Genomic DNA, 19,078 nt, shown 5'->3' with positions numbered 1-19,078 from the left:
GGCAGCAGTTTTTCATCAAGGTAATGGCCTCTTAACATCTTTATTTCTTGCTAGCTCAGCAGTTTAACTCCCAGGGAAGGTTCGAAACCTTTAATATGTAACCTATATCTTTAAATATGTAAGCCTTTTCAATCTTTGTAAATACTCCACTTAACTGGAACTGTAATTCGGGGATAGAGAGTGCTTTACCCTCTCGAGCTCCCCTTCATTTCGACTTGAGGTGACTATGTTTTCGTAACCGTTTTTCTCTTCCTTCTTAAAGTGTTAAAGTTATTTTGCAGACTAGTCACCTCCATAGATTGGGATTACCCCCTGTATTATCGGCCTAGCGCCACATAGGTTTTAACAAACTTTAGTGTAGGAGTGCAAGTACTCGCCTCCATTGATCTTGTGTTTGGGCCATTTAATTAACCTTTAATTTGCTATTCAGGCCTCGTAGGTTGGGTACTAGATACCCCCGTGACCTTATAATTGTGCCTTGAGAGGCAGTTTTGAGGAATGTTTGTTGTTGCCTTTAACAGGCGTGAGAAACTGACAGCAGGTTAGCTCTTTCTGTTGTGATAGATGTGCCTCTAGGAGGCCCAATATGTGTCTTTGGAGCTAACGCTCCCGGTAATGAAGGGGTTTTCTGCCCTTTGGTAATTTGTGGTTGTGAGCTGAGATCTCAGACTTTGGGGCTCGTAGCCCAGAATTTGTAAAGTTGCATTGTACCTTATTGTTCCTTGCCATTTCACCTAGTGAGAGTTGTTAACCGTTGTTATCTGTTGAAAATATAACCTTTATTTGAATTTTAAACTCATCTTTAAGACTTGTAGTTAGACCCATTCCAGCCCGCACCTTCTTTCACCTCTGCCTTCCACGGATAACTCCGTAACAAGTGGTAGCAGAGCGTGATTGAATGGGTCTCTATTTAGCCCCTTTTGACGGCTAAACATTGCTTTTGATTCGAACTCTAACAATTTTCTCCGTCGCTGGAAATTTTCGATTTTTCTAAATTTGTAAAGTGTCTGTCATCATGTCCGGCCCTCGCGATGTCCTCCATCCCGGCTATTTGCGCAAGGAGGAACTGATCTATGAATTTACAATTAGAAATGTGCAGTCTGGAGGCACGGTTGCGGTAGATACCAACAAGCTTAAAGATTCCCTTGATTTGCCTATTACCATCCCAACTTTGGGAGAGAAAGAGATTGACGACGCTCTCTTCACGATCACTGATAATGCTACTGAACTAGCATCTGTAGTTAGTTTTTTTGAAGGGGGTGATCCTTCACCTAATCAACTTAAACGTGTATAAGCTAGATTGTACCATTTTTCCAATAGAGTTAGTGATTTATTGTCTCTTAAGTTGAATGATATTCAAGGGAAGGAGGCTAGTGCTGTTCTCGAAAATCTTTCCAAATTGTCCAGTAAGGTTAGCCTATTGTTAACTGGGGCAGTCCCTCCCAAAACCGACCAACCCGCTACGGTAAACGTAGTTAGCGAGGAAGAGTCTTCTAAAGGAGAAGGAAATAGGAAATCTGTAGGAGCTCAACAAATCTCAGCCCCATTAGACAACGAATCTGAACGTCGTAACTCGTTGAATAATGCACCTTCTGAATCTGCTTCTCCGCCACTTAGGCCTCTACCTACTCTGGCACCTGGCTTCAGCAGTTTGCCCCATCCTTTAGCAATGTTGCTCAGAGGTATTTCTAATTTCTCCGTCAATTCCACCAGTGATGTTATTGCCTTTCTAAGATTTTTCGTTGAGTTTCAGGATCATGCTCTTGTTTTTCTCTTTCTCCGTGTCAAATCCTTCAAATTATTTACCCTTATTCCATTGGTGTCCTCTCAGACAAGATCGTTAGGGCAATTGCTGAGCAATCATCCATTGAAGACTTCCACGCCCATCTGTTAGCTAATTTTATTCCGGCTCGAGTTAGGTCATCACTAATTCAGAAGTACTATTACCGTGTACAGCGTCTGGATGAAAACCTTGCCGACTTCATCCAAGATAAATTCTACACTAGGGTGTTTGCTCTTCACTTCCCTGAAGATCAGATTGTACAGGCTATTGTGAAGGGAATTTCCCCATCTTACAGGTCATACTTGTGTTTTGCGTCGCGTCCGCAAACGTTTGCCGAGTTTGAGGCTATGGCTGTCTCAGCGGAAGGAGTTAGATACGCCGACACCTTACGTGTCGCGAAAGAACCCCCTCCATCCTCTAGTAATTTTCGCCCTCCACCTCGCCGAACCGTAACACCCCGCAAGTGTTACGTTTGTGGGTCGGTAGATCATCTACGTAATAAGTGTCCATTAATTAAATCCAGTGGGACAAACAAGGGAGCAGGGTCATCCCAAGGCTGTTTTAAATGCGGCGCTTTCTCCCATATTGCCAAACATTGCCCGAATTCGAATAGCACTCCCTCCTGCTCAACTTCAGGTGCAACTTCCACCAACAATCAGAAGTGACTAGTGGCTTCGGCTCAGTCGACTAACTCTTCTTTCCGAGGCTTAGCCCCAAGTAAACCTGCCGAAATCTCAGGGAAATTTCAGTCCTCTAATTCGTCTTTTGAAGGTCCCAAAGAATGAGGATTGCGGTGGATACCCCCGCACCTGTACCATTTCTCAAAATTGAATTGAATAATGAGCCCGTAACTGCTCTTTTAGACTCGGGCAGTGTGTGTTCCATTATTTCGGCTGAATATTCCAAATTAAAATCTGTGTGTAAACTTCCTGATTTTTGTTCGTCTTCGGTTCAATATGTTTCGGCTAACACATCTCCATTAGAAATTTTAGGTTCTCTGTATGCTAAACTCCGCATTTTGAAATTCACTTGGAAAGTAAAACTGTTGGTGGCTAAGCACTTGTCTTGCCCCATTATATTGGGAGCGGATTTCATGTCGCACACTGGTCTAGTGCTCGACCTTCAGAGCAAGTCGAGCACTTTCAAATTTGCTAGTAATTTCAAATTCCCCTTACTTAAATGTAGTTCTGTATCATGTTCATCTGTTTCGCCTACCCAGGATGAGATGTTGTTATACCTTAGACATCTACCTGAGGAGCAGGTAGAGAGTATTCGTAAGTTGTGTCAGTCATTTCCAGATGTTTTTTCTGATACTCTTGGTATTACTGACGTTATCGAATACAAGATCGAGGTTACGGATTCGATTCCTGTCCGCTTTCCACCTTATAGGCTATCTCCACCTAAAATGAAGGCTCTGAAAGAAATCATAGATCAGATGTTGAAAGGTGGTATTATTCGCCCCTCTAAGTCGGCATATTCTTCGCCTATTTTTCTAGTCCCAAAAACCCCAAGGAGGCTTCAGGCCTGTGATTGATTACAGGGCTCTCTATCGGAAGGTGGTGTTACAATCTGTGCCCCTTCCCGACTTTCACTCTTGTTTTACATGGTTTCGAAAGGCTAAATTCTTCACCATCTTAGACCTCAATCAGGCTTATAACCAGATCCCTCTGGTGGAAGAATCTAAACATCTTACAGCGTTTGCCACTGATTGGAACTTGTATGAATACAACCGCGTGCCTTTCGGGCTCCCCACGAGAGCAGCCGTGCTTACGAGACTGCTAGACAGGGTCTTCTCCGACATCAAATTTGAGTATCTATACCATTATTTTGATGATGTCGTCGTATTTTCTGAGACCTTTGAAGAACACCTTGATCATCTGAAAGAGGTCCTTAATCGCCTTCGTAAGGCAGGGTTAACAGTTAAGCTGTCCAAAGTTGCTTTCGCTAAACCTTGAAGGGGGCCTTCTCAACAAGCCGCTTTCGAAGACCTCAAATTAGCTCTTTGTAACGCTCCTGTTCTTGCTATGCCTAATTTCTCGAAGAAATTCATCGTCCAAACCGACGCGTCGTCGTCGGCTGTGGCTGCAGTCCTTCTTCAAGAGACTGAACTAGGGAGGCGACCCATCGCCTATGCATCTAGGACTCTATCGGCTCAAGAAGCCAAGTATTCCATCTATGAGCTTGAAGGTTTGGCAGTCTTATTTGCTGTAGACAAGTTCCGCCTCGATCTGGAACATGTCAAGTTCGACTTGGAAACGGATAACCAAGCCTTAAGCTGGATCTTAGCTAGGCCGCGTCGTACTGGTCGTATAGCCCGGTGGGCCATCCGAATTTCTGCCTTCCAGTTTGATGTTAGGCATATAAGAGGAACTGAAAACGTGGTTGCTGACGGACTAAGCCGTATGTTTTCTAATGATGTAGAGCCCCGTGAACGGGAAGACTGTTCTTCACTTCCCGAGTCCATACCTGCTGGCGTAAATGCCATGTTAACGGATGCTCCCATGTTGTTTAGGGATCTTGAAAAATATCAACGTGAAGATCCGACGCTGGCCCCTATCATGGAAACCCTTTCTTCTGGGGAACATGTCGTCCCTTATGTATTGAGGAATGGTGTTTTAATTATTATTATTATTATTATTATTATTATTATTATTATTATTATTATTATTATTATTATTATTATTATTATTTAGTGTATGAATTTTAGTGCTGGGGTTGTCCGGGGACATGTTCGGCTCGTCTCCTGCAGGTCTTTCTATTTGACGGCCATAGGTGAGCTGCATATCTGGGTATGAGATGATGATAATAAGGATGGAGAGGGTGAAACACTGTGTCGACACATATCCTACTCCCGTCGATAAACACTAAAGGATCTGCTAAGGCAACGTCCCCATCTGACGAACGAATCACCATAAACAGCGTCGTATGTTCTCACGCCAAATGAACAATACGGAGAGGTACAGAATTGAATCTAGGCTTTTAACACGTAATCTAGTAATTGAAATTGTATACCACCACCTCTCCTACCCTGATGGCCCATTTTCTGATGGTAAAGAATGGGGGCCTTCTCAACAAGCCGCTTTCGAAGACCTCAAATTAGCTCTTTGTAACGCTCCTGCCCGTCGTCGGTTGTAGCACTGGCACGATTTTATAGGATTTTATCTAATTCAAGAAATTCTGAAGTGGGTTTAGCACCCATCACAAGAGCTCGGAAGTTGAAGAAAAATCCTTTTATTTTCTCGAGTGTTCAAAGACGAGACCCAATACAATATATGTTCATTTCGGGTCATTGTAGGCCAGGAAATGGTGGGTTTTATTTGTCTTTTTTGCGTTTTCGGTTTTTTTCGGCTTGTTGGTCTTTTTTTAGCCTTTTTAGGTCTTAACGCCTTTTTTGAAACTTCACCATCTTTCTACTACATTGTTACGATCTTTCACGTTTCGAATCAACTTTGGTTCATCCATCACCTCTTAAAATATATTTTCTTCTTCTTCTCTTCTTTATCTTTTTAGACTCCAGGGTCGGTTTTTCCCTCGGACGCAGCGAGGGATCCCACCTCTACCGCCTCAAGGGCAGCGTTATGGAGCTTCACGCTCTGGGTCTGGGATACAACTGGGGAGGATGGCCAGTACCTCGCCCAGGCGGCCTCACATGCTATGCTGAACATGGGCCTTGGTGGGGGATGGGAGGATTGGAAGGAAGAGGGAAGGAAGCGGCCGTGGCCTTAACTTACGTACAATCCCGGCATTTTCCTGGAGGAGAATTGGGAAACCACGGATGGCTGAGGTGCGAATAGAACCCATCTCTACTCAGTTGACCTCCCGAGGCTGAGTGGACCCCGTTCCAGCTCTCTTACCACTTTTCAAATTTCGTGGCAGAGCCGGGAATCGACCCGGGCCTCCGGGGGTGCCAGCTAATCATATTAACCACTACACCGCAAAGGTGGACATTTTAAGGTTTTTATAAGTCTTCCGAGGCCTACCCATCATATAGTTACTCCAGTGAAATTGACAACCATTTTTTCCAGAATGAATATGAATGTGAGTGTGTGAGAGAAATGGTAACACTACAGCGGTCACTGTATAGTACGTGAACCTTTTCTTGATACCAAGTTTTACGGGGGTGAAGAGTAAGGAGGGAACTCTCCCGGTCCCGGTTATACTGCCAACTGAATGGAAATGAAATCTGAAATGAGTCGGTAATATGATCGATCAATATGTATTTTCTAAACCTTTATTAAGCCAACAATTGTGACACACACACACATTATATAAAATTTCTCGATGCGAATCTTGTTCCTAGCATGACTTCTATAGTTTGGCTTTGCTGTGTAAACAACGCCAGTACTAGTACGTAAAGTGTACGCCAGATGTCTCACGGTGATGTATAAGCGAATCATAGTTTGTGTGTCAAAGGTTGCCAATACGAATTTCGAAGGTAACTGAGGTCTACCGATTCCGCACTAGGGAGCTCAGGTATGAAGAAAAGTTTCGCGTAATATATTGTTCTATACAAGGGTATAAACTCAAAGAGCGCCGGTAACGAGGCCAAAACTTTGCAAAATAAGCAAGTAAACGGTGGAATACTTAATAGTTTAATAGCCCTAGCTAAAATAAGCAAGCTTTTCTTCAAAGGCCACATGGTAAATTTTAAAGGTTTTGTATATCAGATAAGCAGGGGACTGAGAAAAAGCGTGTACCATTACGCGGGGTGGTATACAGTATTAAGAGGGCGCGTATTTTACTCTAGCGGCGTACTGCTATCGGAGTAAAATGATGTGTGTTTTGAGACACTAACGGTTACTCATTTGGGTAGGTCTCTATTAATGTCTAACTCTGATGAAGAGATAATGTCCGGTCATCCACATATTTCTCATGTCATACTTGTTCTTCTCCAGAAGAGAAAGCATACAGCCCGGTTTCATGACTCCAGGGCATTAAGTACTCTACATGTATACATAAAAGATGTTATGATGGTCCATTAGGAGTTGATTTGAATATAATAATGTACTATGAACCCCACCCTGGCTCTCAACGAGCTTCCGTATCTCAGTCTAATGTGCTCTAAGGGGCGTCGCCACGTTCCCAGCTGGGGTGTTTACTGGGTCGTTAAGTACCCCGTCAACACGTACTGGCCGCTGCTTTTGATCTCGTTCGTCCACCTGAATAACAAGAGGGCTCCTGAATAACGTACTCTAAATAACATCTGTGTTAAAAAAAAGACAACATTAGGGCTCATATTTATTTTGAATTAAGAAAGTTTTAGTACGCAATTTTGTTTCTTAAGAGAAATTAATAAATATAAGCGTTCTTTTGAAAGCATTTCCTTTCCAAGACCATCATGTTAAGTGGTCCAGCAAACTCAATGCAGATATTCTAGGACACTTCATTACGTAGTTACTCCCGTAGCAAACACATTAACCAAACAGCTGCTTTCAGAAAAGTAGCCGTATGGGCAAAGCGCAGAAGTTGGGAGTAGTTCGCCAAACGTTTCATGCAACTCAGGATGTATTAATCTGGAATCTCTCGAACTTTCCACGCGTGGTTTATCAGTCTTTTCCATGCCATTCTATATCGCATTTATGCCCTCTTCTTCTTTTTTATTTTTCAATTTACTTATGTCGCACCGACACAGACAAGTCTTATGGCGACGATGGGATAGGAAAGACCTAGGAGTGGGAAGGAAGTGGCCATGGTCTTAATTAAGGTACAGCCCCAGCATTTGCCTGGAGGAGAAGTGCGAAAACACGGAAAACCACTTCCAGGATGGCTGAGGTGAGAATCGAACCCGGGCCTAATCACACTAAGCACTACACCACAGAGGCGGACTTCAAATATATCTACAAATATTTATTCTAGTTGAGTACTGTGCACAATAACAGCTGAAGAAGGTGCCATTTCCGGATTTTTACGTTCCATGTTTCATGTTTCATGAGCTATCATAACGCAGAGAATCAGTAATTTAGACTTTTATTGCGAATTTCATCAACGGCGATCCGCAATGACATGTAAATATTGCCCACTCATCGCGGTAACAACTTAACTATAGATAGTTGTGGATATTTTCATTACCGAGCTCGATAGCTGCAGTCGCTTAAGTGCGGCCAGTGTGCAGTATTTGGGAGATAGTAGGTTCGAACCCCACTGTCGGCAGCCCTGAAAATGGTTTTCCGTGGTTTCCCATTTTCACACCAGGCAAATGCTGGGGCTGTACCTTAATTAAGGCCACGGCCGCTTCCTCCCCACTCCTAGCCCTTTCCTGTCCCATCGTTGCCATAAGACCTATCTGTATCGGTGCGACGTAAAGCAACTAGCAAAAAAAATTCCATTATTGTTACTTTATAAGATGAAAAATCACAAGGTCATCAATCTACTTTGATCAGGAAAATATAGAAAATGCCAATTTCAGTGTTACTTTGTTAGTTCCTCTTGTTAACGGTATGGTCGTTAAGTTGTTCAATTAACCGTCAGTGACGGACGGTACAGCTAATGCCATACAGACACCGAATGCGCCAAAAGTAGTAAGTGGAACGTATAAATAATAACATGACACATCAATGATTATCATCATCATCATCATCATCTGTTTACCCTCCAGGTTCGGTTTTTCCCTCGGACTTAGCGAGGGATCCCACCTTTACCGCCTCAAGGGCAGTGTCCTGGAGCTTCAGACTCTTGTTCGGGGGATACAACTGGGGAGTATGACCAGTACCTCGCCCAGGTGGCCTCACCTGCTATGCTGAACAGGAGCCTTGTGGAGGGATGGGAAGATTGGAAGGGATACGCAAGGAAGAGGGAAGGAAGCGGCCGTGGCCTTAAGTTAGGTACCATCCCGGCATTCGCCTGGAGGAGAAGTGGGAAACCACGGAAAACCACTTCCAGGATGGCTGAGGTGGGAATCGAACCCACCTCTACTCAGTTGACCTCCCGAGGCTGAGTGGACCCCGTTCCAGCCCTCGTACCACTTTTCAAATTTCGTGGCAGAGCTGGGAATCGAACCCGGGGCTCCGGGGGTGGCAGCTAATCACGCTAACCACTACACCACAGAGGCGGACACATCAATGATTATATCGAACTATATTTTCACACCAGGCAAGTACTTGCCATTTGCTTTACAGTTTTAGCCCTTTTCTATACCATCGTCGCCGTAAGACCTACCAGTGTCGGTGTGACGTAAAATAAATAGCAACAAAATGTGAAAAGAAGTGACCCCGACGTGATTCGAACACGCAGCCTTCTGATCTGGAGTCAGACGCGCTACCATTGCGCCACGGGGTCGCCATGATACGCGCCGCATAATTATGCACTTCACACTCCACTAACACTTAAATCATCAGAACATCCAATTTTTTTTTGCTATTTGTTTTACGTCGCACCGACACAGATAGGTCTTTTGGCGACGATGGGACAGGAAAGACCTAGGAATGGGAAGGAAGCGGCCATGGCCTTAATTAAGGTACAGTCCCAGCATTTGCCTGGTACGAAAATGGGCAACCACGGAAAACCACCTTCAGGGCTGCTGACAGTGGGGTTCGAACCCACTATCTCCCGGATACGAGCTCACAGCTGCGCGCTCCTCACCGCACATCCAACACGCGCGGTCTTCCAATATGTAATTCACTCCTTCTTCTTCTTCTTCTTATTATTATTATTATTTTCTTATTCTTCTTCTTCATCTGTTTAACCCTCCAGGGTCGGATTTTTCCTCGGACTCAGCGATAGATCCTACCTCTACCGCCTCAGGCAGTGTCCTGGAGCTTCAGACTCTGGGTCGGAGGATACAATTGGGGAGGATGACTAATACCTCGCCCAGGCGGCCTCACCTGCTATGCTGAACAGGGGCTTTGCGGAGGGGATTGGAAGATTGGTAGGGATATACAAGGAAGAGGGAAGGAAGCGGCCGTGGCCTTAAATTAGGTACCATCCCGGCATTTGCCTGGAGGAGAAGTGGGAAACCACGGAAAACCACTTCCAGGATAGCTGAGGTGGGAATCGAACCTGCCTCTACTCAGTTGACCTCCCGAGGCTGAGTGGACCCCGTTTCAGCCCTCGTACCACTTTTCGAATTTCGTGGCAGAGCCGGGAATCGAACCACTACACACTAACCACTACACCACAGAGGCGGATATGAAATTCACAAACTTGATCTAACTTATTTCAAAGACATGGCGCACTGCACTTAAGCTACTCGTAAGTAATTTTGGTAGCGAATCGACTACAGGTTCACGTTTTGGAAACAGTAAAAACATGTAGAACTGATGTAAGATGATACCTGAAAGGCAGCGAGGAGGGATCATTCCTTTATGCTTAGGAGAACCCTACAAATATTCTCATATAATATATACTGTAGAAGAATTAAAACCGGGACTTTGGACGTCTTTTACTGACTCCGAAGAACTCACATCATCTTCGGCCACAGGGTTGTTTCATTTGAGAGAACAAGAAAAAAATGCCAACTTTGAAATTATCATGGCATGTGCGGGCATCAAAGAAGAGAAGTGGTCTTGTCACTCGCCGAACCTAACCAAAGCAAACCAATGGTCTTGTCCAGGGGATATTAAAGGCCTGTAGGCCGTTACCTGGAACATAGACTCTTGAAAACAGTGGTTGTGCTGTTCGTGACAACATTGACAGCCCTGTTTAGTGTATTGTAACGGCAAGCGAGCCGCTGTAACTTATGTTAGGTCTTTAACCTATCTTTCGAGACCACGCAGTCGAATCTTTACAGCAATTTTTAAATGGCATGTAGACTTTTGCTTCTTATTTTAATGTATTTGTCCGCCTCTGTGGTCTAGTGGTTAGTGTGATTAGCTGCAACCCCCGGAGGTCTGGGTTCGATTCCCGGCTCTGCCACGAAATTTGAAAAGTGGTACGAGGGCTGGAACGGGGTTCACTCAGACTCGGGAGGTCAACTGAGTAGAGAGGGGTTCGATTCCCTCCTCAGCCATCCTGGAAGTGGTTTTCCGTGGTTTCCCACTTCTCCTGCAGGCAAATGCCGGGATGGTACCTAACTTAAGGCCACGGCCGCTTCCTACCCTCTTCCTTGTCTCTCCCTTCCAATCTTCCCATCCCACACAAAGCCCCTGTTCAGCATAGCAGGTGAGGCCACCTGGGAGAAGTACTGGTCCACCTCCCCAGTTGTATCCCCCGACCGAAAGTCTGAAGCTCCAGGACACTTCCCTTGAGGCGGTAGAGATGGGATCCCTCGCTGAGTCCGAGGGAAAAGCCACCCCTGGAGGGTAAACGGACTACGATACGATACGATATGATACGATTTTAATGTATTTCATTTTCATTCTTCTTCCTTCGTTATATTTTTTTGTTTTTGATGTAATTCCTTGTTATGTAATTTTTGTTTTGTTATTTTAATTTCGCTGTTGTACCACTGTACGCAGGCGTTGCCGCCTAACTGCGATGTATTTATTAATACATAAGCAAACACTCTATCTCAACCGGAGATGTATCTAGCCAATGCCGAGGGTAACAGTTACGAAGTTAGTGAAGACAATGAGTGCTGGTGTAAACAAGTGGGAACGAGGGCAAAAATGCATTTGTAATACTGATAAATAAGGAAAGATATCTGTATTAACCTGTTTCAGTTCATGTAAAGCGAATGGAAGAAGACCGATTGCCTGCGAGAATAGTGCCGGGTTACCCACGTGAAGCCCAGAATCGAATTTGTGGTCCAGATCCAGCCCCGAAGGTTTTAGGCAATCGTCCATTTGCAGACCCCGGAGGCCCGGGTTCGATCCCGGCTCTGCCACGAAATTTGAAAAGTGGTACCAGGACTGGAACGCGGTCCACTCAGCCTCGTGAGATCAACTGAGTAGAAGGGGGTTCGATTCCCTCCTCACCCATCCTCGAAGGGGTTTTCCGTGGTTTCCCAATTCTCCTCCAGGCAAATGCCGGGAAGGCCATGGCCGCTTCCTTCTCACTTCCTTGTCTATCCCTTCCTAACTTCCCATCCCCTAACAAGGCCCACGTTCAGCATAGGCTACCTGGGCGACGTACGGGTCCTCCTTCCCAGTTGTATACCCCGACCCAAAGTCACACGCTCCAGGGCACTGCCCTAGAAGCCCTAGAGGTTGGATTCCTCGCTGAGTCCGAGGGAAAAACCATCACTGGAGGGTAAATAGATTGAGAAAGAAAGGAAAATTGTAATTATTATCAAAATATAATTCACCTCACAGAACACCCTGATGAGTAACATTTCATCTCCCGTTTCCTACGAAAACAAAGAAGAAATTTAGCCACAGGGTTTGTCAATATTTATGGTATCAGATAACTCCTAATACAGCGGTAAGTACTGTCGAAGTTGGATCAAAAAGGTTTAGCATTATTTAGATGAGAATATGAGGTTTGCTGGTTTGATCATTTAAGTCCGAATAGGCCTATCTAAATATGAAATATACATGAAACTCTTCAATTACGAACAACCACAAGTTTACACGAATGATGAATATGGTGTCACGTTACTGCCGTGGCGGTTTGTGAGCAGTTACAGGCAGACCGCAATGTAGCCAAGTCACCTGGAGCCTCAGTGTCAAGTTGCAAGAGATCGTAAGGTACAGTCAAGGGAGGTAACCAAGAAACTAAAGCAGAAAACGGAAACAGACGGAAAATGTCGAGTCCGTGCTCTGTAGGAATTATACAAGGAGCCAGAAAACTCCTACCAGTGTGAAGAAATGGACTAAACTCCACAGCACTCTTCAACTTCGAACTACCATAAGTTTAGACGAATGATGGATATGGTGTCACGTTTCTACCATGGCGACCTGTGAACAGTTACAGGCAGACCATGACGTAGCCATGCCAATTGGGGCCTCAGCGTCAAGTTGCAAGAGAGCCAGTAATTCCTGGCAGAATATGTACCTCATCGACACATTGCTTTGCTCCTTAATTCAAGAGTAAAGAGAAACGTGTAGTGGACAGAGATATTTGAAAATAAACGGACGTTGGTTTTCGTGGCTCATTGTATTAACGTAAATAAATTAATACTGCATTAAAGTCACTATATATATATATATGTCACTATGTATATAAAGGAAAGGGTGATAGACATAAAGCTGAAAATTACAGCCCAGTAAGTTTGACATGCAAGATTTGGGAAAGCATTCTTTCTGATTATATAAGACATGTTTGCAAAATTAATAACTGGTTTGATAGGAGGCAGTTTGGGTTTAGGAAAGGTTATTCCACTGAAGCCCAATTTGTAGTATTCCAGCAAGATATAGCAGGTATCCTGGATTCAGGAGGTCAATTGGACTGTATCGCGATTGACCTGTCTAAGGCATTTGATAGGGTAGATCATGGGAGACTACTGGCAAAAATGAGTGCAGTTGGACTTGACAAAAGAGTGACTGAATAGGTGGCTCTGTTTCTAGAAAATAGAATTCAGAGAATTAGAGTAGATAGGGAATCTGCCACCTGGGCGACTGCCCTAAATACAGATCAGAAGTGATTGATTGATTTGATTGATATTTATTTAGAGAAGCCGAGCTCTCAGCCAAATTGCATTGGCCTTCATCAGGGCATGTTAAGTACACACACTTTAAGAGTACTGTAGTATGTTCAGAATAAAATGAAAACCTCTTTGCAAGAAAATAGTTTTTGAACACATAGAAAAAAGTAAACATCCAAAAAGAACACATATATCGACGTCAATTATTGGTCTGAAAGCTCCGATTGCAATACGGGTTGAAACCTTTTCGGCATGCCCTGATGCTTGGCTGAAAGCTCGGCTTCATTAAATAAATATAGTAGCTAGTCCAGTATTAATTTATTTATTTACGTTTATAAATGGACGTTGTTCAAAGAGTTCATAGATTTTACTGGAAACAAATAGCATTAAATAATAATTGTTTTTGTCCTGTTCATTAAGTGATTTTGAAAACATATATATCTCGAAACCTATTTCAGGACAGGTAGACTTCAAATATGAAGTTTCAGCCCTTTTCCCATGATGGTGGAACAAACAGACTGAAAATAAAGTCTTAAGTTCACCTGAAACGGATATCCCAAAAAACTGCCCAGCAGTTTTTATTGTACATACTTAACGTGCAATAGTTTGTTATAGGCATCTAATAAATAATACTATAATGTCCAATTCCTTGGTTGAATGGTCAACGTCTCGGTCTTCTGTTCATAGGGTCCCAGGTTCGATTGCCGACAGGGCCCGAGACTTTAGCCGCGTCTGGTTAATTCCTCTAGCTCGAGAACCGGATATTTGTGTCGGTCTCAATACACGCCGCTTCATATACACACAATGCTCCGCCCATCACAGAAACACGCAATAGTTATTACATCCCTTAATATAGGATTGACGTCAGGAAGGGCATCCGGATGTATAACGGGCTAAGTCACAAGTACGACACAATTCAAACCCGTGACCCCACCAGGGTGTGGGAAGAAGAAAACGAGTAATAATATCGTACAGGTTTCTTCTTCTTCCCGGATGTTTTTCCAGTTTTTGGAGGTGGATACTGGATGGCAATTTGGCTCAGTTTTACGGGGATGCCCTTCCTAACGCCAAACCTATGTAGAGGGCGTTTATTCAGTCTTGCGTGTTTCTACGGTACCGTAGTTGCTAGAGTGGTGTGTTGTGTGGAAATTAAGAGAAGCGTATTAAAACAAACAGAATACCCAGTCTCTGAGCCAGGTGAATTAAATATACGGAGTGAAAATCAGGGGTATGGAATCCGCGTTCCTCTTAACCGAAAGCCAGTACACTGACGACTAAGCCAAGGAATCAGACATACTATTGAATGAAAATTGACATTGCTTTTGCCACAAAATTTTCGTCTTTAATAGATTGGTTTAAGGTATACGTATAGAGTATCCCCAAACATGTGGGAAGTATTGCGGGAGTCCCTATGGATATATCCTATGGTCGACCGCCTATCATTACGAGTTCGATGATATCTGTTCAACGCCATATTTTCGCATTGACAAGGCCATACACGATTCATAATAGCACTCGAGAATACAACTATTCAGTAGCCGGAAGGCTGAGCATTTCTTATACAGTAACCTCGAGTCCTCATCCTGAGGGGTACAGATCTTTTCAGGCACACTCCCAGCTGCAAGTACCAATTCAACCACATACCAGCCCTCCTGCCATTCTTAAATATCTGGCAGTAGGTACCGGGAATTGAATCCGGGCCCTCTCTGAGTTGCTATAAAAGCTGGGTGCTTTAGGGCCGAATTGTCTTCTTCCTCGCTCCGATCTATTGTGTGTACCGTGTTATAGGAGGCAGAGGCTTGAGGCCCACATTTGGAAGGCCCAACAACTCAAGGTAATGCCAGACATATCTTAATATGTAATTGCTCCAGGCAGATAACTTGAGGGGAAGGTTTCACACTTCCTTTATTAAGGTAAAGTCCTAAGGTCTTTGTTTAAATGTACGTTTTCGGCCAGTCTAAATACTCTCTTCAAATCCCTGCTGGAAAACATGTAATTTAGGTGATTGTTCACCATCTGTTGATTCGCATTCAAATTGGTATGGGGTGACTAAGATATTCTAAACCTCCAAATTTTTCACACTACTTTGGTACTTAATATTTCTCATCTAGTCATCCCTCTAGATGACTAGTAGCCTCTGCTACTTCGGGCCATAAGCTCAATTAGGACTCTGTTTTTCAAAAGGACTGCAAGAGTTTCGCCTCCTAGCATTTTGTTCATGGCCGATCGTCTTAAACCTTTAATTTGTACATTAAGGCCCCTTGCAATAGGCACTCATTGTCGCTGTTTAAATGGTCATTATTTGCAGACGAGTGTGTAACAGACTGTCGAGCAGAAATTACAGTCAATACAGTTTTTGAAGTTTATAAACTGTAATTTTGTTGGAAGTTTGTGCCTCTGAGATGCTGGACTGTAGCAACTTTCGGAGCGCAGTCTCCTAGAACGCAAATGAGTGGAGCAAACATGCTCTTGTAAAAGTGTACTTGTTTGCAGCTAGATTGCACAACACTTGCAAATTATTGTGTCAATAATTTTCTCTATTGTACCTGACTTTTTACTTTAAGTCATTCTCATTGTTACTGTGGGAGTTAACGATCTCAGTGTTAACTGTTACTTATTGTTGCTTATTCTGAGTATCTATAAAATTTTAGTCCGCCTCTGTGGTGTAATGGTTAGTGTGATTAGCTGCCACCCACCCCCCCGGAGGCCCGACTTTGATTCCAGGCTCTGCCTGAAATTTAAAACTTGGTACGAGGGCTGGAACGGGGTCCACTCAGCTTCGGGAGGTCAACTGAGTAGAGGTGAGTTCGATTCCCGCCTCAGCCATCCTGTAAGTGGTTTTCCGTGGTTTCCCACTTCTCCTCCAGGCAAATTCCGGGATGGTACCTAACTTAAGGCCAAGGCCGCTTTCTTCCCTCTTCCTTGTCTACCCCTTCCAATCTTCCCATCCCCCCGCAAGGCTCCTGTTCAGCATAGCAGGTGAGGCCGCCTGGGCGAGGTACTGGTCATCCTCCCCAGTTTTATCCCCCGACCCAATGTCTCACGCTCCAGGACACTGCCCTTGAGGCGATAGAGGTGGGATCCCTCGCTGAGTCCGAGGGAAAAACCAATCCTGGAGGGTAAACAGATTAAGAAGAAGATCACAAGACAACCGGGATAACTGTTATAGATTTCTCTGTGCCTTGAGAGCACGTTGGAAACTGTCGACGTTGTTTTCCCTGACTAATTCGCTTACCGCGCTGTGCAACCTTGCGTGAAATACAAGCATCACACGAATGCAACTCGAGAAGCATCGGTGGTTCAGTGGTAGAATGCTCGCCTGCCACGCGGGCGGCCCGGGTTCGATTCCCGGCCGATGCACGTTTTATTTTAAACAATCAGAATTCTTTCATCTTAATGAACATTCCTCTTTTCCTCCTCCTGGCGTTTCCTCAATTACTTGGGGACGGGATTATGTAAAGATTAAACTCAGTTTTGCGGTCTTCCGGCCAACCGTATGGGAGGAATGTACTCACTATTGCGGTTTTCTGCAGTTTTGTAGTTTGTAATGAGCCGTATCCTGCCGGCCCATAATAATAATTAGAATATTATTTGACCAAATATGTAAAATTTATTCATAAAAGTTACAGTCTAACATGTTAAAGCATCGTATCCCAAGATAGTTGATACCGGATGTTGAGCAAGACAGTGAGTCGCTGGACATTGCTTCATATTTCCGTATGACCGTGAGAAAGGGTGGCGTAACCAAGCGCTGGCAAGGATCGACACGTGTATTAGATGCTGACCAAGCAATATATTTCAGCCAATGGAAATTAAGGACTTGGGAAACATGGAGGCCACACCGCGCCAAATCTTAATTCCAGAATGACCAACGTGCTCAGTTGCTAAAGTCAGTTTCTGTCAGTAATTGGTTTTCTACAGTTTCAGAAGTCAGATATATTTGGAAAAGTAATATAAAAATTGGTGGAAGTGATTTGCTAGTGTTTGAGCTGTGTTTTGTAAATATATCACAAATAATATTGTGTCATCATAGACAACGAATTTTCTGATTGGTGGTTGGTTCAGACACCCGGGAACCCCATTATTGATATGGCGTCACCGAAGCCTCCTCAGTAACCCAAGCTCTGGAGAGCATCACTCTGTGTTAAATGCTTGGATACTGCGGAAGCACAAACTCTGAATTGGTGATCGTGATTCCAGTAATAGTATCTGGTTCTAAATGATATTTTAAATTGTGCAGTTGGAAGATTTTACTGTTCTTGAGTAAACGGAATAGTATATTTTAGCAGAGTTTACTTTCAATATATAAAGACGGTGTTTAGTGACCGCTGTGTAACAAGTGTAGTGGAAACGTGCTATTGTTTCACTACTTCGCGACGGGCGCGTTTCGCGAGGAACTTCCGTAGCGAACCGTGTGCTGCTTTTAAAACTGCATTCTCACCTTTTAAGTGAAGTGTATGATAAATGTATCAGTGTGATTAGCTGATCTTGTTAAGAGAAAGGGTATTTCGGCTCGTAGCATTAAGCAGCGAAGATATTGTCAACCATAGTCTTTTGTGTTCCAGTGAATCATTTTCAAGCAAGATGATGGCTATCCATCCAGAAGAAGGAAGTGCATTCCCACATGTTAATGCTGTGATTAACATGGAGTAAATCCCTCAATCAGCGGGGATGTAAGCTGCTATCCTAGTATCTCGAGAGTCGTCGGATGGAATTCAGTTACGACGCATGTGTTATTTATGGCATGATATGTAAATTATGTTAAGGTACTAGGGCAGTGTAGATAGAATTTTTAATTTTCATGGAAAGTAAGCCTGACGGCATGTGTTTGTTTGATTTTGTTAATATGATAGATTCGGATACGAGAATAATGCATGTTTATTTTATTTTCATTTTGCTTTATGATTAGATGATTGGGAAAACGGGGGATTGATAGGATTAGTTGTTGTTTATTTACGTATGTTACTTAGTATAGGATATTCCGAGTTTTCCTTATTCATATGCTAGAAGGGCTAGATTGAAAGGTTCATCCTTATACAACGTTCCATACGTATTAATTCATTTCATTTCGGTTATTCAGAGAGACAGGTATAGATATTCTGCATGACGCATGATTTTACGGAAGCTGACTGAAGGAGCTGCAGAACGCCGTTGTTAAAATAAGATCTTTGAGTTAAGTTGGATTCTGTTTGCCTGATGGTCTGTAAAGGACATGAACTGAGTCTCATAATGTGGAAGGCCAATGGAATTTATGAGAAATAAAGATTGCATGCCGAATTATAATGTATTGATGCAGGCTGATTGTATGCCTAACAAGAGAAAGAATATTGTGCAGATGTGTGTGCCTGCTAAGTGTCTTTTGAGTGTACATTGTGATCAGAATGGACAGTATTAATTCCAGACTATTCAGTCTGATGATATTCAATGGTAAAAGCATGCTAAGAAGGTATGAATATACGTGAGTTTCCGTGTAGCCGGCGAAAGGCGTTATCTCATGGCAAGCTGATTTCTGGCCTGTGTTTATCTGTAGGTGTGAAGGAGACGAAACTTCCTAGTGACCGCCCCGGGAGACAGAATCCAAACTTTAGTATACTGTAGTGTTGAGTTCAACATTTCTTTTCAGCTCGTAATCTACCCGGAAGTACATGACGGATGACCGCGCTGTTGAGCGCTCAAATGCAGCAGAAGGAGGCAATGTTGCCCATTGCTTTCTTCGTGATATCAAGGGTTATTTATATGTCTTTCCCTTTCAGGTTGATGTTTTACATTGTTATTTGCGATTGTATACCTTGTCTCGTTGTTTTAAAAGGGAACAGCCCGAGTGCTGAAGTATTGAT

General features: G+C 43.6%; 2 non-coding genes across 2 annotated transcripts; one reads left to right on the top strand and one right to left on the bottom strand.

Moving 5' to 3' along the window:
* Positions 1 to 8,986: 8,986 nt before the first annotated feature.
* On the bottom strand, positions 8,987 to 9,058 carry TRNAW-CCA (transfer RNA tryptophan (anticodon CCA)). Its single transcript has one exon. It is a non-coding gene; the product is annotated as a tRNA-Trp (tRNA).
* A 7,472-nt stretch (positions 9,059 to 16,530) lies between these two features.
* On the top strand, positions 16,531 to 16,601 carry TRNAG-GCC (transfer RNA glycine (anticodon GCC)). Its single transcript has one exon. It is a non-coding gene; the product is annotated as a tRNA-Gly (tRNA).
* The last annotated feature ends 2,477 nt before the right edge of the window (positions 16,602 to 19,078 follow it).

This window comes from Anabrus simplex, chromosome 1 (genome assembly GCF_040414725.1).
Source record: "Anabrus simplex isolate iqAnaSimp1 chromosome 1, ASM4041472v1, whole genome shotgun sequence".
NCBI lineage: Eukaryota > Metazoa > Arthropoda > Insecta > Orthoptera > Tettigoniidae > Anabrus > Anabrus simplex.
This window is presented reverse-complemented; position numbering and strand designations above follow the sequence as displayed.